The sequence below is a fragment of the Ranitomeya imitator genome, chromosome 1 (assembly GCF_032444005.1).
Source record: "Ranitomeya imitator isolate aRanImi1 chromosome 1, aRanImi1.pri, whole genome shotgun sequence".
Classification (NCBI taxonomy): domain Eukaryota; kingdom Metazoa; phylum Chordata; class Amphibia; order Anura; family Dendrobatidae; genus Ranitomeya; species Ranitomeya imitator.
In genome coordinates this window covers 16762128-16784546 of record NC_091282.1, presented here as the reverse complement: position 1 = coordinate 16784546, position 22419 = coordinate 16762128, and the positions used below count along the sequence as shown (strand labels likewise).

Genomic DNA, 22419 nt, shown 5'->3' with positions numbered 1-22419 from the left:
CTTTTATTTTCCCATTGATTTACATTATATTGTAAATCACTTGCAGTTCTGCAGCGTTTCTGCATAGAAAAAACACTGCGGATCAGCAGGAAATCCGCAACGTGTGCACACAGCCTATCAGTATTTTACATCAGTTTCTGCAGCAAAACCTGAGTGCTTGGCAGGTTCCACTGCATTTTTGGTGCGTTTTTTTTCATGTATTTTTTCCATTCAATTCAATGCGTGAAAAACACTAAAAAAACGCTGAAAAAAGTGACATGCTCTACATCCAAAAAACCATGCAAAGCACAAAATACTGATAAAAAATAAACCAATGTATGTGCATGAGATCTCTGAAATTTCATAGGCTTTGCTGTTATTGTAAAACACAGGTGAAAATTAGTATAAAAAATGCATTAAAACACAGCAAAGATGCCCAGTGTGAACTTAGCCTTAAGCTGGGGTCACACTTCTGAGTGCAATGCAAGAGACTCGCACGAGTCTCTCGCCTCAATTCCTGGCACTGTATTTCTATGCAGCCGCACACTCCGGTCCTGAGTGCCGGCGGCAGTGTCGGGTATTGAGGTGAGAGACTCGCACGAGTCTCTCGCCTCAATTCCTGGCACTGTATTTCTATGCAGCCGCACACTCCGGTCCTGAGTGCCGGCGGCAGTGTCGGGTATTGAGGTGAGAGACTCGCATGAGTCTCTCGCCTCAATTCCTGGCACTGTATTTCTATGCAGCCGCACACTCCGGTCCTGAGTGCCGGCGGCAGTGTCGGGTATTGAGGTGAGAGACTCGCACGAGTCTCTCGCCTCAATTCCTGGCACTGTATTTCTATGCAGCCGCACACTCCGGTCCTGAGTGCCGGCGGCAGTGTCGGGTATTGAGGTGAGAGACTCGCACGAGTCTCTCGCCTCAATTCCTGGCACTGTATTTCTATGCAGCCGCACACTCCGGTCCTGAGTGCCGGCGGCAGTGTCGGGTATTGAGGTGAGAGACTCGCACGAGTCTCTCGCCTCAATTCCTGGCACTGTATTTCTGTGCAGCCGCACACTCCGGTCCTGAGTGCCGGCGGCAGTGTCGGGTATTGAGGTGAGAGACTCGCACGAGTCTCTCGCCTCAATTCCTGGCACTGTATTTCTGTGCAGCCGCACACTCCGGTCCTGAGTGCCGGCGGCAGTGTCGGGTATTGAGGTGAGAGACTCGCACGAGTCTCTCGCCTCAATTCCTGGCACTGTATTTCTATGCAGCCGCACACTCCGGTCCTGAGTGCCGGCGGCAGTGTCGGGTATTGAGGTGAGAGACTCGCACGAGTCTCTCGCCTCAATTCCTGGCACTGTATTTCTATGCAGCCGCACACTCCGGTCCTGAGTGCCGGCGGCAGTGTCGGGTATTGAGGTGAGAGACTCGCACGAGTCTCTCGCCTCAATTCCTGGCACTGTATTTCTGTGCAGCCGCACACTCCGGTCCTGAGTGCCGGCGGCAGTGTCGGGTATTGAGGTGAGAGACTCGCACGAGTCTCTCGCCTCAATTCCTGGCACTGTATTTCTATGCAGCCGCACACTCCGGTCCTGAGTGCCGGCGGCAGTGTCGGGTATTGAGGTGAGAGACTCGCACGAGTCTCTCGCCTCAATTCCTGGCACTGTATTTCTGTGCAGCCGCACACTCCGGTCCTGAGTGCCGGCGGCAGTGTCGGGTATTGAGGTGAGAGACTCGCACGAGTCTCTCGCCTCAATTCCTGGCACTGTATTTCTATGCAGCCGCACACTCCGGTCCTGAGTGCCGGCGGCAGTGTCGGGTATTGAGGTGAGAGACTCGTGCGAGTCTCTCACATTGCACTCGCAAATATGACCCCGACCTTTTACTTTCCCTCTGACTGTTCCTCTCCTGGTTTTGGCTTACAAATAGTGAGGTAGAATACTGACCAAATACTGATTGCATGATCGTAGCCTTAGTTTAAACCTTTAGCAACCGCCGATACTCATTAAGCTACGTGTCCTTATTTCCTCATCGCCGTTTTAAAACGGCAATCAGGGATAAGGCTGTAGCGCCCCTCAGAGTCAGAAAATCTCCAGGGTCTCGGCTTCCATGGGTACCCGAGACCCCGGAGAACATGATCAGGGCCGGATTTTCTGCTGATTATGTGATTGCTGTTATCACCCCCCCAAGATCTGTCAGCCGGTACCCGGCAACAATAGGACATCTTTCCTATTCTTTCCTTTTGATCACTGTTATAGAGCACCCAATGCAAACTGGAGAGATGGCTTTTTTTTTTTACTGTTATATTTCTGTGATTAATGACATTATAAATATATTCATTGTTCATTCTGCATATAAAAATGCCAGGTATCTTTAGTACATGTGTTTTGTTGCGGTGCTTTTTAATGTCTGACTATAAACTGAAAATGTCACATGTATACATACAGTCACTTATTGACATAAGTGCATCGCAGACATACACTGTACATCTCTAGATAGTGGACATATTATGATTTGTGTACACACCTTATGCACACACAGAAATAACATAGGATTTCGGGCAGCAAGTGCCATGAAGAAGATGGGGACGCTCGTCACCATCACAGCTGAGCAGTGGGGGGGAAGGTAAAGCAATATCAACAACTACTAGAAGGCAGAAAGGGTAGAGGGGGCAGAAAGAGTGCAGCGGTGAGGGGCAAACAGAAAAAACAAACAGCTTTTGTTGGTGTGGATGCCAGGAGAGAAAGTCGGGATAGACATAAACAGGAGGCTCCAGTACTCACTTCAGGTCAGCACTCACTGTGTTCCTCTGGGGCCTCCCCTCCCCTCCTGACCGTGCTGACGACATAGCTCAGAGCTTGGCTTGGAGAAGTGCAGGAGCCGCGGACACCTCTTCACTTCCATTAGCACTTTCATCACTGCTAGCTTCAGCGGCTGCACAGCTCTCCTGGCCGCATGACTGTTGCATGACCCGGTCCATGCTGGTGGGCGGGGCTTACTGCTGTCAGGCTCCAGGAGCTGCGTCTGAGTGCAGGTCAGGTAAATGGCTGTGCTGAGCCTCCCTCCTCCCATCCTCGCCAGAGACTCCCGGGAGGGAAGAGATCCAGCCCCAGCCGCACCCTGCTCTCTAATGCTGCAGTCTGAGGCAATGATCCCCACCATTATACCAGGCATATGCAGGAGCACGGCTTTTCTCTCCTCTTCTGATGGGCGGGGAGAGGCGGAGCTTAATTCGGGCATGCAGCGATGCTCAGGAGAGAGACTGTCGGAGGCAGGGGCCCACCGGGGGATCCACCGATTCCCCAGTGGGCCAGTCCGAGCCTGGGTTTGGCTATTATCCTAAGTCATGTGACAAGGCTCATTAAAGAGTCGACATTGACTGTTAGGATTGCTACTTCCAATAGGTGGCACTAGAGTTCTAGTCCTCTTCCTCTCTGAAGAGACAATTTGCTAAAAAGGAAGAAAGAAATGTTTATCAAATGAAAAGAGGGAGGCATATCTATAGAAGAATATAATGCTGTCTGCAGAACCTGTAGGACAGGAATCAGATTAACTAAAGCAGACAATGAATTAAGGCTTACAAGAGACGTCAAAAGCAATAAAAAAAAGGATTTTGGGGATATGTCAAAAGCAAAAGAAAAGTCAAAGATGCTATAGGATTTTTACAGGATGGAAATGATGAAATGGTAAGAAGGGATGTTCAGAAGGTCGAACTTTTAAATTCCTATTTTACATCTATTTTCACTCAGAAAGGAAATGGAACATCAACTGATATTCACTGTCCTATTAAGGGAATAGAAGAATCCAGGATATCTATAAACAGAACGATAGTGAGGAAACACTTAGCTAACATAAATGAATTCAAGTCTTCAGGTCCAGATGAATTGCACCCTAGAGTACTGAAGGAGATAGCAGAAGAAATTTTTAAACCACTCTCCATAATCTTTGAAACTTTTTGGAGAACAGGAGAAGTCCCAGAAGACTGGAGAAGAGCAAATGTTGTTCCTATCTTCAAAAAGGGGAAGAAGGTGGACCCAGGGAACTATAGGCCGGTGAGTCTGACTTCTATACCAGGAAAGATATTTGAACAAATTATTAAACAACATGTATGTAAGTACCTGGATAAGAATGAAGTGATTAACCAGAGTCAACATGGGTTTGTAACTAATAAGTCATGTCAGGCTAACTTAATTTCCTTCTTTGAAAGAATCACTGACTCGGTGGATCAGGGAAATGCTGTAGATATAGTATATCTTGACTTCAGCAAAGCATTTGACAAAGTATCTCACACAATCCTTATTGAAAAAAATGACTAAGTATGGAATGGACAAGGCAACTGTTAGGTGGATTCATAACAGGCTTAGTGATCGGACCCAAAGAGTGGTCATAAATGGCTGCACATCCAGTTGGAAGAATGTCTCAAGTGGGGTACCACAGGGCTCTGTATTGTTCAACATCTTTATCGATGATTTAGATGAAGGAATTGAGGGTAAACTGATTAAATTTGCTGATGACACAAAGCTAGGAGGGATAGCTTATACTAGAGAAGAGAGAGAGAGGATTCAAAAAGATATAAATAAACTGGAGCAGTGGGCAGGAACAAAGAAAATTGTTTTTAACAAGGAAAAATGCAAAGTACTACATCTGGGCAATAAAAAATGAAAAAAGCATATACAGAATGGGAGGAACAGGGCTAAGCAACAGCACATGTGAAAAAGACTTGGGTATACTTATAGATCACAGACTGAACGAGTCAACAGTGTGATGCAGCAGCAAAAAAGGCAAATGCAATTCTGGGATGTATTAACAGAGCATACAGCCTAGATCACGTGAAGTCATTATTGCCCTCTATTCCTCTTTGGTCAGACCTCATCTGGAATACTGTGTCCAGTTTTGGGCACCACATTTAAAAAAAAGACATCAACAAACTGGAGCAAATTCAGAGAAGAGCGACAAGAATGGTGACGGTCTGCAAACCATGACCTATGAGGATTTGGGAATGTTTAGCTTGCAAAAACGAAGACTGAGAGGAGACTTAATAACTGTCTACAAATAGCTCAAGGGCTGTCACATTCTGGAAGGATCATCTTTATTCTCGTTTGCACAAGGAAAGACTAGAAGCAATGAGATGAAACTGAATGGAAGGAGACACAGATTAGATATTAGAAAAAACCTTTTTGACAGTGAGGGTGATCAATGAGTGGAACAGGCTGCCACGAGAGGTGGCGAGTTCTCCTTCAATGGAAGTCTTCAAACACAGGCTGGACAGACATCTGTCTGGGATGATTTATTGAATTCTGCTTTGAGCAGCGGGTTGGACCAGATGACCCAGGAGGTCCCTTCCAACTCCACCATTCTATGATTCTATCCTGAAATTCCAAGAGGCTGAGAGAGCCGAGTGGGAGGCCCAAGCTCAGAGGGCCCATGAACTGCAGATGGCCCAACTTGGGGCAGTACCATTCATCACCCGGGGCAGCGAGTCCAGCAATGCTCAGTTCCCCAAACCCTGGCCAGAGCACTTTCCTGTGATGGAAAAAGGATGGGGACTTGGACTTTTTCTGAGGGCCTTTGAGAAAGCCTGCCAACAGTACCAGCTGCCTGAGAACCAATGGGCCCGATACCTGACCCCAGGGCTAAGAGACAAAACTGTGGAGGTGTTTGCTGCTCACCCTCAAGACTAAGATGGTGACTATTAGGCCATCAAGCAGGCCCTGACAAGGAAGTACCAGCTAATTCCTGAGGTTTACTGTAGAAAGTTCCGGAACCTCCAACGTGGCCCACGCGACAGTTATAGCGATGTGGTGCATGGACTCAGGACCCTCTTTGACCAGTGGATCCAAGGACTGTCAGCGACCACCTTTAGACAGCTGCAGAACCTGATGATCAAATACCAGTTCCTACATCTTTGCCCAGCTGAGGTGTGACAGTTTGTGATGGATCGAGAGCCCAAAGAAGCAGATAAAGCAGCGCAGATTGCCCACGCCTAGGGGGCCAACCGTAAATCGGAAGTCCGGAAGCCACTCACCGCCAGCTGGAGAGGGGGTAAGCCTGCAACCAACCCCAGTGCCCTTGCCAGCCAACTCACTGGAGGCCATGTCTCTGTTGCCAACAGCACCAGACCTACCACCGATCTTCGCAAGTGTTTTGCCTGCAATAGGACTGGTCATATCAGCGCCAACTGCCCAAAGCAGAACCCCCCAGTCAAGGCCCCAGGGCCTAATGCAGCAGTTATTTTGGTGGGTGGGACAGTTAGAAGGGTGTATGACAACGTGCAGCACGTTACCGAGGGGGGCCATGTCGCTAAAAGCCTCAAGGACAGCGGGGCTGAACGAACCCTCATCCGACCAGGAGTGGCAGCCCCTGAAGAGATTATTCCGGGGAAAATCTTGACCGTCACTGGGATTGGGGGCATTCGCTGTCCCCGCCAATGGCCTGGGTGTTTATAGAGTGGGGTGCCGGGGTGAAGGAAGTGGGATTGTCTGATAACTTGCCCAATGTTTTATTGGGGACTGATTTGCGGCGGATGGTTGCATATTATGTCCTTGACCCCCATCCCAAAGGTAATGCGGATAAAAATGATGAGGAATTGCATGCGTCCCTGAGAGTGATATACCATAAAATGCTTTATCTCGCACTGATGATGATGAAAATGTGCATGTTTTACCTGCTAGCCATTTATTTCCTAAGGATGATGTGTTCACAGGTGCAGGAGTGCTCAGCCACGTCACTCTGCGGGGTGGGATGGCCAAGGAACCCCTAACAGGAGCAAGCGATGGTGCTAAGGGTAATGGGGAGATGCATGGGAACCGTGAGGAAGGTGATGCCGTGCAACTGGCCAGTGCCACAGAGGAAGGTAACTGCCCCACAGGTAGCACTGCTCCTGAGATGTTGGGGAGGTAGTACCCATAGCAGCGCCGGCTGTTGAGTCTGTGGAAATCCCCGGGGAGACAGCCTACATAGCTGCTGTCATCAGCAGTCAGAGTGCCCGGAACGCAGATAACATTCTGCCTAGTGGACCCAACTAAGTTACATGGGTGACTGAACCAGAGATGGACCCAGAGCAGGTCCCAAAGGGCTCCCGTGGGGAAGGGATCCCTAGCCAGGAGTTCCAGGCTGCTCAGCACTCAGATGCAAGCCTGGAGAATTTGAGCCACCTCGCCGAGGCGCCCACCTCCGCGACTGATAAGGAGAGGGTGTTCTGGGAACGAGGGAGGTTATACCGGGAGACAGTCCCTGGTCAATACAAAAAGGAGTGGTTGAGGGAAAGACAGCTGGTCATCCCATACCAATTCAGGGGTGAGTTGTTGCTGATTGCCCATGAGATCCCACTCGCTGGACACTTGGGGATCAGCAAAACTAAGGCCCGGCTGTCTTGACACTTCTATAGGTCCAAGATGGGGACAGATGTGTCAAACTACTGCCGCTCCTGTATCACCTGTCAGAGTGGCGAAGGTGGGGCCTGCTCTTAAGGCTCCCCTGATCCCTTTGCCAGTAATAGAGGAGCCTTTCCAGAGGATTGCGGTGGACATTGTGGACCCGCTGGCCATCCCCAGCAGCTCTGGAAAGCAATACATCCTCACTGTGGTAGACTACGCTACCCGGTACCCAGAGGCAGTGGCTGTCCTCAACTAGGGCAGATAAGGTGGCGGCTGCACTGTTGACCATCTTTTCACAGGTAGGGTTTCCCAAGGAGATGCTTACCAATCAAGGGACCCAATTCATGTCTCACCTAATGGGGGCTCTCTGTAAGAGAATGCAGGAGAAGTGTTTGATATCGAGTGTGTATCACCCACAGATCAATGGTTTGTGTGAGCGCTTCAACGGTATCCTCAAACAGATGCTACGCATGCTGGTTGAGACCCAAGGACGCGACTGGGAGTGATACCTCCCATACCTGCTATTCGTTTACTGGGAGGTTTTGCAGGCTTCAACGGGGTTCTCGCTCTTTGAGTTCCTGTACGGCAGGCGAGTCCGGTGACCCCTTGGGTTGGTAAGGGAATCCTGGGAAGAGGTGCCGAACCTTTCGGAAGTGTCCATAGTGGAGTATGTAATGCGCTTCCATGACAAAATGCAGACCTTGATGCAGTAGGTGCATGACAACATAACGCAGGCTTAGGCTGACCAGAAGCACTTGTACAAGCAGAACGCCCAGGAGCGGACCTACCAGGTGGGTCAAAAGGTGAGGGTGCTGGTCCCTGTACCAAAGGATAAGCTTCAGGCAGCCTGGGAAGGCCCGTACGTCATCCACCAACAACTCAACCCAGTCACCTACGTGGTCACGCTTGACCATGCTCGGGGTAGGCGAACAGCCTTTCATGTCATTATGATGAAGGCTGATCATGAACGTGAAGCCTACGTCCTACCAGTCTGCAACCTGACCGAAGACGGAGAGGAAGACCCCCTCCTGGACATGCTGGCCCAAGCCAAGTCCGGTGGGTCCATCGAGGACGTGGATGTAAACGCCTTGCTAACCGAACCCCAGCGGTCGCAGCTGCAAACCAGGCTGGAATCGTTCCGGGCCGTGTTTTACAAATGACCTGGAAGGACTGAGTTAGCGGTCCACGAGGTGGACACCGGGAATCATGCCCCACTACAACGAACACCCTATCGGATCTCCGACGAGGTGCAGCAGGTTATGCACCAGGAGATCAATGAGATGTTACAGCTGGGGGTGAGTCAATGGTCCAAAAACGCGTGGGCCTCATCTGCAGTCCTCATGCCAAAGAAGGATCGGACCACCCAGTTCTGCGTGGACTATAGGGGGCTCAACGCCATCACAGCCTCTGACCCGCACCCAGTGCCGCGCATTGAGGAGCTGCTTGAGCGGTTGACTGGTGCAAAATTTCTGTCCATTATTGATTTGAGTCGGGGATACTGGCAGATTCCCCTGAGCCCCAAGGCGGAGAACTTAGCTTTTAACATACCCTTCAGACTGTACGAGTCCGTGGTCATGCCATTTGGCATGAAGAATGCCCCTGCCACTTTCCAATGGATGTTCAACCACCTGCTTCACGGACTGGAGAAGTACGCAGTGGCGTACTTGGATGACATTGCCGTCTTCAGTTACTTCTGGGAGGAATACCTGCAGCATCTACAGGAGGTACTCAGGCGAATTCACCAAGCAGGCGTGACCATCAAGCCGGGAAAGTGCCAGATGGGCATAAGAGAGGTCCACTACCTGGGGCACCGGGTAGGCATGGGATTTAGGATGCCAGAGACTGGGAATGTGGACGCGATCGCGTCCTAGCCCACCCCCAGGACCATGAAACAGGTGACGTCCTTCCTGGGCACTGCAGGGTACTATAGGCGCTTCGTACAGAACTATAGTAGCCTGGCAAAACCCTTGATGGACCTCACCAGGAAGAAGCTACACCAGTTGTCTGGACGGACAGCTGTGAGGTGGCTTTCCGGGCTTTGAAAACAGCCCTGTGCAACTCTCCCGTGCTAAAAGCAGTCGACAGCAGTTGACCTTTCCTGGAACAGACCGATGCCAGCAAGTTTGGCCTTGGTGCTGTGCTCAGCCAGGTCGACTCGGGGAACCAAGAGCACCCCGTGTTGTACCTGAGCAGGAAGCGTCTGCTGAAGGAAGTGGCCTATTCCACCAACGAGAAGGAGTGCCTGGCCATGGTCTGGGCCCTGCAACGTTTGCAGCCCTACCTCTACGGTCGCACCTTCACTGTGGTGACCAACCACAACCCTCTGCGCTAGCTACAACCTGTGTCTGTCACGAACGGAAGGTTGCTGCGCTGGAGCCTTGCCCTCCAGCAGTATGAATTTACAGTCAAACACAAAACTGGCACTGAACATGGCAATGCAGACGGGCTATCGCGCCGCAGCGAACCTTCAGAGGTGCGCATGGAGATGTACCAAACGTTCCTGCCTCCATAGCAGTCCAAAAGGGGAGGTGTCAGGAATATGATGTATTTGATTGTCTATTATCATGCACACTGAGCTCTGCTACATCCAAGAGCTGAGTACAGACACACGCTGTGGGCTTTTCCGACCCCCCTTCCTCCCAGCTTTCCCCCTGCTGACAATACAGCTGTAATATGAAACCAGTGTGCTGGGAGCAGGCCTACTCCGCTTTGTCTAAGAGAATAGTTGGGGGGCATTCTCTATGTTCTCTTAAATTGGTATATAATCGTGCAGCTTAGCTCTGGAAGCAGGACAAATACATTTTTGGCCTCTGCATCGGCCAGGCCACCACCCAGTGCGTTTTCTAAGTGCAGCGCCTAGCAGAAACGGAGGAACGGATTATGACTTAACCAGGTCACCCGGCTACCCCATGTTTAGACTTAAATGGAAGCTAACCTCGTGAGCAATACGTTAGTCATCACTCTACGAGGTTCCCAGCACTTGCTAGGATGAATGAGTTTTAATAAAGTTCTGAGTCTCTCTGGAAAGGGAAGTGGAGTCCATAGCTCCGCCCACTCAGTGACGTCACGACCAGGGGGTATAAGTGAGGGGGAGCTAATTTTTCACTAGTCTTTGCCCAGGAAAAAAGCTAACAGCAGCTCTGAAAGCTGCTCTAGTGCATTTTGATGTTGCTACTCCCCCAGCCACATGGTCAGCCATGATCTGAAATGATATGAGAACTGTGTTTTTTTTCGACTTTAATTCCTTTTTATTTCTAATCATTCTGTACATAGGATCTCCTTTCATAATATCTCTTTAAACATTTGTAAACACTGTCTATCTTTTGGAGTAAAAGATATAAAATTACTAGCTTCATTCCTCCTTGCTCTATAACGTATTGTCATCTGAAGTTAATTATGCTACTAATTGGGTTGGCTCCTGATCCATTACCAATTCAGGAATAGGAGCTGGTGGCAGCGGAAAGTGTCCTGAGCCGTTGGGAAAACTGGTAACGACAGACAGCATTGATAATTATTGTTCCCGCCTGAGTGGCAGTAGTTAGTTCGCCCTCGCTGCAGTGTGCCCATTAGCCAGTACATAGTAACGCAGCCCTTCTGGCGACTATCTTAGGTGCAGTACTGATATGTGATTAAGATATGTATAAATGTGTGACACTTAGGGTACCGTCTCACAGTGGCACTTTTGTCGCTACGACGGTACGATCCGTGACGTTCCAGCGATATCCCTACGATATCGCTGTGTCTGACACGCAGCAGCGATCAGGGACACTGCTGAGAATCGTACGTCGTAGCAGATCGTTTGGAACTTTCTTTCATCGCTGGATCTCCCGCTGTCATCGCTGGATCGGTGTGTGTGACACCGATCCAGCGATGCGTTCGCTTGTAACCAGGGTAAACATCGGGTTACTAAGCGCAGGGCCGCGCTTAGTAACCTGATGTTTATCCTGGTTACCATCGTAAATGTAAAAAAAAACCAAACAGTACATACTTACATTCCGGTGTCCGTCAGGTCCCTTGCCGTCTGCTTCCCGCACTGACTGACTGCCGGACGTAAAGTGAAAGCAGAGCACAGCGGTGACGTCACCGCTGTGCTGTGCTTTCACTTTACGGCCGGCAGTCAGTCAGTGCGGGAAGCAGACGGCAAGGGACAGACACCGGAATGTAAGTATGTAGTGTTTGGTTTTTTTTACGCTGGTAACCAGGGTAAACATCGGGTTTACTAAGCGCGGCCCTGCGCTTAGTAACCCGATGTTTACCCTGGTTACCCGGGGACCTCGGCATCGTTGGTCGCTGGAGAGCTGTCTGTGTGACAGCTCTCCAGCGACCACACAACGACTTACCTACGATCACGGCCAGGTCGTATCGCTGGTCGTGATCGTTGGTAAATCGTATAGTGTAACGGTACCCTAAGTCACTACTCACGGACAAGCCTAGAGAAAGGGTAGACAGGACGTCTGAGGTCAGATACCAGGAGGGTACAAGATAAAGAGAAGCAGGAGAAAGTCGAGGTCAGGTAACAGTCCAGGGTCAAATACCAAGAGGGTACGTCAAGACTAGGGAGTAAAAAAAAACAGACAGAGGCCAAGTACGGGGTCAGGTACCTGCAGTCAGAGAGCGTCAAGAGCAGAGGGCATAATCCACATGAATAGTCACGACAAATCCTACGTCCGGCAACAAGAACAAAGAAAGACACAATCAGACAGAGCTAAGCACACACCAAACTAAGCTCAGCTACAGCTGACACCGATCTGCTATCAAGGATGAGAGGCATCTGGGGAAATGCCCGAAGGCTTGACCAGATTGAGCAGCAGGGCTGTTGATCAAAATGCTGCGAGCCCAGAATCAGACTGGATGAATGTACTGTCACTCACAATACTGACAGTCCAGCATACACCAGATCCCATTGTGAAGTTGAGCCATCACTCTCAGCCTCCCTAGTCCATAGTAAAGATGAAACCATGACAAAAAGACTTCCCAAATTCTGAATATGAGAACAGCTTTTATCTGTATGACTTCACTCACGTCTAACAAGATTTGGTTTACTAAAGATTTCCCACACATTGATCATGAATATGGCTTGTATCCTGTGTGACTTCTCTTCTCTTCAGAGAAGACGTGATTTATGTATAAAAGATTTACGAAATTCTGGACATGAATACGGCTTCTCTCCTGTGTGAGTTCTACGATGTTTAACAAGTTGTGATTTCTGTGTAAAGCATTTTCCACATTGTTGTTGAGGGAGGATCTAAAGTGATCCTTCACAGTTGACTCAGTGATTTCCAAATTAATCTACAGGGAGTTGCCGGCAACTAAAAATGACCAGACGGAGACATGTGTCTCTTTTTGGGGGGATCGCGCAGATCTCTGGCCCCCGTTTATTGTGTATCACTTTTCATAATCATAGAAATTATACTTCAACCAATCAGCATAAGAACACGCTCACAGTTCTTAACCTTTAAGAATGCAGGAACAGTCTGTACGTCAAAGTCTAGTAGAACAATACACCCTCAGTCTCATGTCCTGTCCAGGTTGCAACAATCAAGGTCTCATAACAGCTGTGAACTTTAGGCCTAGTAACAAAATTTATATCAAAACAGCAAAATGGAGTCAAAGTACAAAATGGAGAATCTTTCTTAATTTGTTCCTTCACATTGTAAACATGAAAAGTTTCTCTTCTGTGTGAATTCTTAGATGTGTTACAAGATTTGCTTTTTGGTTAAAATATTTCCCACATTCTGAACATGAATATGGCTTTTCTCCAGTATGAATTCTCTGATGTATAATAAGATGCCCTTTAACCGCGAAGGATTTCCCACATTCCGAACATGAAAATGGCTTTTCTCCTGTGTGAATTCTCTGATGTCTAATAAGATGCCCTTTTTCTGTGAAGGATTTCTCACATTCGGAACATGAAAATGGCTTCTCTCCAGTATGAATTCTCTGATGTTTAATAAGATGCCCTTTAACCGCGAAGGACTTCCCACATTCCGAACATGAAAATGGCTTTTCTCTTGTGTGAATTCTCTGATGTCTAATAAGACTCGCTTTATCTGTGAAGTACTTCCCACTTTCTGAACATGGGTTTTTTCCTGTGTGAATTCTCTGATGTCTAATAAGCCTTCCTTTATCTGGGAAGGATTTCTCACATTCAGAACATGAAAATGGCTTTTCTCCTGTGTGAATCATCTGATGTCTAATAAGATGCCCTTTATCTGGGAAGGATTTCTCACATTCAGAACATGAAAATGGCTTTTCTCCTGTGTGATTCATCTGATGTGTAATAAGTTGCCCTTTAACCATGAAGGACTTCCCACATTCTGAACATGAAAATGGCTTTTCTCCTGTGTGAATTCTCTGATGCCTAATAAGACTCACTTTATCTGGGAAGGATTTCTCACATTCTGAACATGAAAATGGCCTTTCTCCTGTGTGAATTCTCTGATGTCTAATAATACTCGCTTTATTTTTTAAGAACTTCCCACATTCTGAACATGAAAATGGGTTTTCTCCTGTGTGAATTCTCTGATGTCTAATAAGACTCGCTTTATTTTTGAAGAACTTCCCACATTCTGAACATGAAAATGGGTTTTCACCTGTGTGAATTCTCTCATGTATGACACATTTTGATTTATCTGTAAAGCATTTCCCACATTCTGAACAGGAGTATGGCTTCTCTTCTTCATGTTTGCCTTGAGTAAGATAATCTGAGCTTTTAGTAAATTCTTTATGACAGTGAAATCTTGTATCCACGTTGCCACCTGGAATTGTGGTAACAATGCGAGATTGCTCAGGAGAGGGTTCCTCATGATTAGGAGGATTATAAGAAAGTGAAGTGCTGGGAAGTCCAGGAGGTCCATGAAGGGTAATGAGGCTTTCTCCATTAGAGTGCTTCCCGATATCTTCTTTTTCACAATTTAGTGATAAACTGTTATTATCACAAGGAGCTCCTATAAAGATGAAAGACAAAATTCACAAAAGGGATTATGAAATTTGATGGAGCTCAAAATGAAGACCCTCGTCAGTGAAAGTACCGGTAATAAGGAAGACAACAACATGCCATAACATTATCACAATAGGTAAAAAGAATAACATTTATAAAATGGTGAAATTGGCACAAATAGACCTCTAAAATACATTAATAAAGGTTAATTTTTAAAGGGTCAAAAACACCGGATTACGTACCGGTAATGCTCTTTTATAGAGCCACGACAGCACCCACTTGAGAGAGGGGATCCGCCCCTAGGAACAGGAAACCCTATAGAGAGAATAAAAGGGGCGGTCTCCCTCGCTCCCACAGTTGGGTTACAGAGATTGCGAGGAACCGCCCACCAGATTTTAGTAGGTCATTCAATATTATCGTTTATTATTAGTTAACTTAAGTATGGCTAACTACAAGAACCAAACACCCTTAACCGTGCTCCTAAATAAAAAACCTATAAGGGTGGGAAATTAAGGGGTGCTGTCGTGGCTCTGTAAAAGAGCATTAACGGTACGTAATCCGGTGTTTTCTCTTCGCCACGACAGCACCCACTTGAGAGACTTTCAGAGATAGTCATTTGGGAGGGATCACCGTGTTAAGGACTGATCTACCAAATGACAAGTCAGATGAGGAAGATAAGTCCAATCTATAGTGATTATAGAAGGTAGTAGGAGAAGACCAGGTTGCAGTTCTATCGGAACCTCCGCTCGTTCAGCCCAGGATGATGCTATCGCCCGGGTGGAATGTGCTTTTACGGTCTCAGGCGGATTCTCCCCTTTGGATGAATAGGCCAGACATATTGCATCTCGAATCCACCGAGATAAAGTACCCTTCGTGATTCCAGCTCCTTTTCTATGACCCTGGAAGGAAACAAAGAGAGCCCTGCTCTTCCTCCAGGCACTAGTCCTATCCAAATAGGCTAATATGGCTCTCTTCACATCTAATGTGTGGTATTTTTGTTCTTCCTGACTTGTAGGGTTATCATAGAAGGAAGGAAGGAACTTGCGATCTGTGAAATTTAGTACATACTTTGGGTAAGTATGAAGGGTCTGTCTTTAGGACAACTCTATCTGGGAATATTGACATAAAGGGAGGATCTATCGATAGTGCCTGTATGTCACTTACTCTTCTCGCTGATACTAAGGCGACAAAAAGAGCAGTCTTGAGGGAGACATGTTTTATGCGAGCTGAATGTAGTGGCTCAAAAGGGTGGTCTGTTAGGGCTTCAAGTACTAAATTAACATCCCAAGGTGATACATGGGGAATTCGAACTGTCTCTGACCTCTAGCATGCTGCAACAAACCTGGCTACCCACTTTACCTGCGATATCATGACCATATAAAGCCCCCAGCGCAGAAATGTGTACTTTTAAGGTACTGACCGCCAGGCCTAAATATGAATTTCGCTTGACAGGGCCGTTGGGTAGAGGTTTAGAAATTTTTTCCACACTCTTGCATAGATGGAGGTAGTCGATTTTTTCCTACTTAATAGCAGAGTGTCAATCACTTTGTTTGAAAACCCTCTCATCTTTAGCAGCTGCCTCTCAAATTCCAGGCTGTTAACCGTAGACCCTTCACATGAGGGTGGTTGAAGGGGCCCTGGAAAAGAAGATCCTGATCCTCCGGGAGGATCCATGGGTCTGAGATTGACATGGCTCTCAGCCAGGAAAACTATGGCCTCTTGGGCCAAAACGGAGCGATTAAGATCACGTTTGCTCTGTCCTCCCTTATCTTCCTGATTACTGTCAGAAGTAGTATCAGCGGGGGAAAGGCATATGCCTTCTTGAATACCCATGGCACTTGAAGGGCGTCGAGGATATCTGGATTGTTGGATCGAAACAATGATGCAAACTTTTTGACTTGCCTGTTTTGTTTTGTCGCAAAGAGATCTATCTCGGGAGTGCCCCATTTTTTTACTATCATGCAAAAGATACGATGACTTAGAACCCATTCTCCTCGGTGGAGAGTGTGGCGACTGAGGAAATCTGCTCTCGAATTGTCGATTCCTCTCACATGTAGCGCTGATCGGGATAGAATGTGCTCCTCTGCTATGGCTAGAATGTCGTCGGCTATAGACATGAGAGCTTCTGATCTTGTTCCTCCTTGGTGGTTTATATATGCAACTGCTGTCATGTTGTCTGAAAGAATTCTTGTATGCGTTCCGTGTAGCTGCGGAGGGAATTTAGATAAGGCATGATAGATAGCCTTCAGCTCTTTTTTATTAGAAGAATCATCCGATTCTCTAAGAGACCACAGACCTTGCACTATTTGATCTCCTAAGTCTGCTCCCCAACCACTAGGACTGGCATCAGTGAAGATAGTTTTTGAAGGTTTAACCACCCAGGGACCCCACTGGTAAAATGATCCGGATCTAACCACCAGGTGAGAGATTGTAACACGTCTGTTGGTAAAGAAATACGAGCATCTAATCGGCCAAGTAATCTTTCTTCCTCCCGAAGTATTGTATACTGTAATTTCCTACTATGGAATTGGGCCCACGGAACAGCTGGAATACAAGAAGTGGAGGAACCAAGAAGGGACATACCTTCTCTTAGGGAAATTAGGGGGTTGTTAATCACCGATTGTACCTTGTTTATGATTGCTATTTCTTTAGACTCGGGAAGAAAGCACATTTGATTTATAGAGTCTAGAATAATTCCTAAAAATTTTTGATTAGTTGTGGGGGACAATCTAGATTTTTCCCAATTTACTAACCACCCTAATCCCGAAACTGAATCAGATAAACGTTGATGACATTGAGAAAGGGAGTTCCCGACTATCAAAAGGTCATCTAAATATGGTATTATGAGGGTGTCTTTTAACCTCAAATATGACATTACCTCAGACATTAGTTTTGTGAAAACTCTAGGGCTATTGATAGTCCAAAGGGCATTGCTGCGTATTGATAATGCCGTATTTGACCTTTGATCATAACTGCCACCCGTAGATATTGTTGATGCTCACTGAAGATTGGAAGATGATAATATGCATCTTTAAGGTCAAGAACTGCCATGAAGCAATGGGGAAACAGAAGCTTAATAGTTGACCGAATAGATTCCATTTTAAAAGTTTGGTTCTCTAAGAAGACGTTTAGTCTCTTAAGGTTAATTATTGTTCTATATGATCCGTCTGGTTTCGAAATCAAAAATAAAGTGGAATAAAACCCCCTTCCTTTTTGATGAAAAGGGACTTCCACCAATACTCCTTTGGACAGGAGAGTTATTATTTCCTGTTCCAAGGCCTCTTGTTGTGATTGTGCCCTTAAGGAAGTCAGTAAAAATGAGTCCGGAGGGACTCGGGAAAATCTTAATTTTAGACCCGTAGTTATAAGGCTAGTTGCCCATGGATTAGAAGTTATTGCCAGCCATTGCGTAGAGAAGAAGGACAACCTACCACCAACAGGTAGATCTGTCCTAACGGGTTTATCCTCAGGTTTGAAAGGGCGTTTTCCGAAAAAGGCTCCTTTTTGCTTAAAGTCTTAGCCCACCGGTCCTGGTTTTTATAGTCTCGTCTTCTGTTGAACATGGGCTTTCGGAACGCTCTCCTATAGGATGGAAGATAAGTGTTATTGGGGAACCCTTTCTTCCTCTCACCCGCTTTGGTAATAATTTCATCCAACTGAGTACCAAATAGGTACTCACCCTGGCATGGCAAACCACATAACTTAGACTTCGTTTGAGGATCTCCTTTCCATCCTTTTAGCCACAAGGCGCGGCGAGCAGCGTTGGTCAGACCTGCCGATTTGGCTGCTAATCGGATGGAATCAGCTGAAGAATCGGCCAAAAAGGCAGTAGCTCCTCTAATCAATGGAATAGTGGACATGAGTTTATTGCGGGAAAGGCCACCTTTCAAACCTTCTTCTAGATCAGCGGTTCTCAACCTGGGGGTCGCGACCCCTATGGGGGTCGAACGACCAAAACACAGGGGTCGCCACCAGTGGGGTAGGAAGGGGGGAGAAGAAGAAAAAAAAAAAAAAAAAGACGCCCCTTTAAATCTTCGGGCAGCGCCGTCCGCCGCCACGACCAGGGCCAGCTCCCCCCACCCCCGGGCCCCGCCCCCGCTCTAATACTCACCTCTATTGGTTCCTGCGGCGCCGGCAGCTGCAGCGTCCTCTGACTCTACGACGTCTCAGAGCTGAGGACGCGATGACGTCACTACTGTGTGCGCCGCTCTGCCTCTCTGTCCTGAGCGTCGCAGAGCCGGAGAGACGCTGACTGGCTGCACCGGACCTGCGCTAGGAACGGGAGAGGTGAGGATTTTACTTTTTTTTTTTTTTCTTTATCTCTGACTGTCTGGGGGCAATGCTGGACACACTGGGGCAATACAGGAGACTACTATGGGGCAGATTGCTGGACACACTGGGGCAATACAGGAGACTACTATGGGGCAGATTGCTGGACACACTGGGGCAATACAGGAGACTACTATGGGGCAGATTGCTGGACACATTGGGGCAATACAGGAGACTATGGGGCAGATTGCTGGACACACTGGGGCAATACAGGAGACTATGGGGCAGATTGCTGGACACATTGGGGCAATACAGGAGACTATGGGGCAGATTGCTGGACACATTGGGGCAATACAGGAGACTATGGGGCAGATTGCTGGACACACTGGGGCAATACAGGAGACTATGGGGCAGATTGCTGGACACATTGGGGCAATACAGGAGACTATGGGGCAGATTGCTGGACACACTGGGGCAATACAGGAGACTATGGGGCAGATTGCTGGACACATTGGGGCAATACAGGAGACTATGGGGCAGATTGCTGGACACATTGGGGCAATACAGGAGACTATGGGGCAGATTGCTGGACACACTGGGGCAATACAGGAGACTATGGGGCAGATTGCTGGACACACTGGGGCAATACAGGAGACTATGGGGCAGATTGCTGGACACATTGGGGCAATACAGGAGACTATGGGGCAGATTGCTGGACACACTGGGGCAATACAGGAGACTATGGGGCAGATTGCTGGACACACTGGGGCAATACAGGAGACTATGGGGCAGATTGCTGGACACATTGGGGCAATACAGGAGACTATGGGGCAGATTGCTGGACACATTGGGGCAATACAGGAGACTATGGGGCAGATTGCTGGACACATTGGGGCAATACAGGAGACTATGGGGCAGATTGCTGGACACACTGGGGCAATACAGGAGACTATGGGGCAGATTGCTGGACACATTGGGGCAATACAGGAGACTATGGGGCAGATTGCTGGACACATTGGGGCAATACAGGAGACTATGGGGCAGATTGCTGGACACACTGGGGCAATACAGGAGACTATGGGGCAGATTGCTGGACACATTGGGGCAATACAGGAGACTATGGGGCAGATTGCTGGACACATTGGGGCAATACAGGAGACTATGGGGCAGATTGCTGGACACATTGGGGCAATACAGGAGACTATGGGGCAGATTGCTGGACACATTGGGGCAATACAGGAGACTATGGGGCAGATTGCTGGACACACTGGGGCAATACAGGAGACTATGGGGCAGATTGCTGGACACATTGGGGCAATACAGGAGACTATGGGGCAGATTGCTGGACACACTGGGGCAATACAGGAGACTATGGGGCAGATCGCTGGACACATTGGGGCAATACAGGAGACTATGGGGCAGATCGCTGGACACATTGGGGCAATACAGGAGACTATGGGGCAGATTGCTGGACACACTGGGGCAATACAGGAGACTATGGGGCAGATTGCTGGACACATTGGGGCAATACAGGAGACTATGGGGCAGATTGCTGGACACACTGGGGCAATACTGGAGACCATGGGGCAGAATGCTGGACACACTGGGGCAATACAGGAGACTATGGGGCAGATTGCTGGACACACTGGGGCAATACTGGAGACCATGGGGCAGAATGCTGGACACACTGGGGCAATACAGGAGACTACTATGGGGCAGAATGCTGGACACACTGGGGCAATACAGGAGACTACTATGGGGCAGATTGCTGGACACACTGGGGCAATACAGGAGACCATGTGTTGTGAATTCTGTGGCTGAATTCACTCCTGTGGTCACAAGTGGTACTGCAGCTTCTGAGCTTCTTCCCTCAGGTGTTCTGGTGAGCTCGTTAACTGCTTTGTTACTTAACTCCGCCTGATGCTGCTATCCCTGCTCCTTGTCAATGTTCCAGTGTTGGATCTGAGCTTCTACTGCTTGTTCCTGTGACCTGCTGCTCTGTATAGCCAAGTGCTTTTTTGCTATTTTGTTGTTTTTTTTCTGTCCAGCTTGTCTTTTGTTTTGCTGGTAGCTCTGAGAAGCAAAGGGTGTACCGCCGTGCCGTTAGTTCGGCACGGTGGGTCTTTTTTGCCCCCTTTGCGTGGTTTTTGCTTTAGGGTTTTTTGTAGACTGCAAAGTTCGCTTTACTATCCTCGCTCTGTCTAAGATTATCGGGCCCCACTTTGCTGAATCTATTTCATCCCTACGTTTTGTCTTTTCATCTTACTCACAGTCATTATATGTGGGGGGCTGCCTTTTCCTTTGGGGTATTTCTCTGGGGGCAAGTCAGGCCTATTTTTCTATCTTCAGGCTAGCTAGTTTCTTAGGCTGTGCCGAGTTGCATAGGTAGTTGCTAGGCGCAATCCACAGCCGCTTTTAGTTGTGTTTAGGATAGGTAGGTGTGCAGTCTACAGAGTTTCCACGTCTCAGAGCTCGTTCTTTTGTTTTTGGGTATTTGTCAGATCACTGTGTGCGCTCTGATTGCTGGCACACTGTGTCTCTGGATTGCCTTCATTACACCTTTCATTAGCAGACATAACAGTACAAGGAGCCAACTAATGATTCTCAATAGAGGGAAAGAAAAAGTTCTGACATCATTTTTTTTTTTTCTCTGCTCTGTGTTCATTTTTTTTTTTTTTTCCCCTAGACATTTGGGTGATTCTGGACATGGATATTCAGGGTCTGTGCTCTTCAATGGATAATCTCGTTTTAAATGTGCAGAAGATTCAAGATGCTATTGATCGGAAATCTATTGTAGAACCAAGAATTCCTATTCCTGATTTGTTTTTTGGAGATAGAACGAAGTTTCTAAGTTTCAAAAATAATTGTAAGCTATTTCTGGCCTTGAAACCTCATTCTTCTGGTAATCCTATTCAACAGGTTTTGATTATTATTTCTTTTTTGCGCGGCGACCCTCAAGACTGGGCATTTTCTCTTGCGCCAGGAGACCCTGCATTGAGTAGTGTCGATGCGTTTTTCCTGGCGCTCGGATTGCTGTACGATGAGCCTAATTCAGTGGGTCAGGCTGAGAGAAATTTGCTGGCTTTGTGCCAGGGTCAGGATGATATAGAAGTATATTGTCAGAAATTTAGGAAATGGTCAGTACTCACTCAGTGGAATGAATCTGCGCTGGCAGCTTTGTTCAGAAAGGGTCTCTCTGAGGCTCTTAAGGATGTCATGGTGGGTTTTCCTATGCCTGCTGGTTTGAATGAGTCTTTGTCTTTGGCCATTCAAATCGGTCAACGCTTGCGCGAGCTTAAATCTGTGCACCATTTGGCGGTATTGCCTGAGGTTAAACCTGAGCCTATGCAGTGCGATAGGACTATGACCAGAGTTGAACGGCAGGAATACAGACGTCTGAATGGGCTGTGTTTCTACTGTGGTGATTCCACTCATGCTATTTCTGATTGTCCTAAGCGCACTAAGCGGTCCGCTAGGTCTGCCGTCATTGGTACTGTACAGTCCAAATTCCTTCTGTCCATTACCTTGATATGCTCTTTGTCGTCGTTTTCTGTCATGGCGTTTGTGGATTCAGGCGCTGCCCTGAATCTGATGGATTTGGATTATGCTAAACGTTGTGGGTTTTTCTTGGAGCCTTTGCGGTGTCCTATTCCATTGAGAGGAATTGATGCTACACCTTTGGCCAAGAATAAACCTCAGTACTGGGCCCAGCTGACCATGTGCATGGCTCCTGCACATCAGGAAGTTATTCGCTTTCTGGTGCTGCATAATCTGCATGATGTGGTCGTGTTGGGGTTGCCATGGCTACAAACCCATAATCCAGTATTGGATTGGAATTCCATGTCGGTATCCAGCTGGGGTTGTCAGGGGGTA

The 22419-nt window shown here is 47.7% G+C and overlaps 1 pseudogene; it reads right to left on the bottom strand.

Moving 5' to 3' along the window:
* LOC138657472 (zinc finger protein 850-like) overlaps positions 1-22419 on the bottom strand; it is a 122071-nt pseudogene that overhangs the window by 67497 nt on the left and 32155 nt on the right.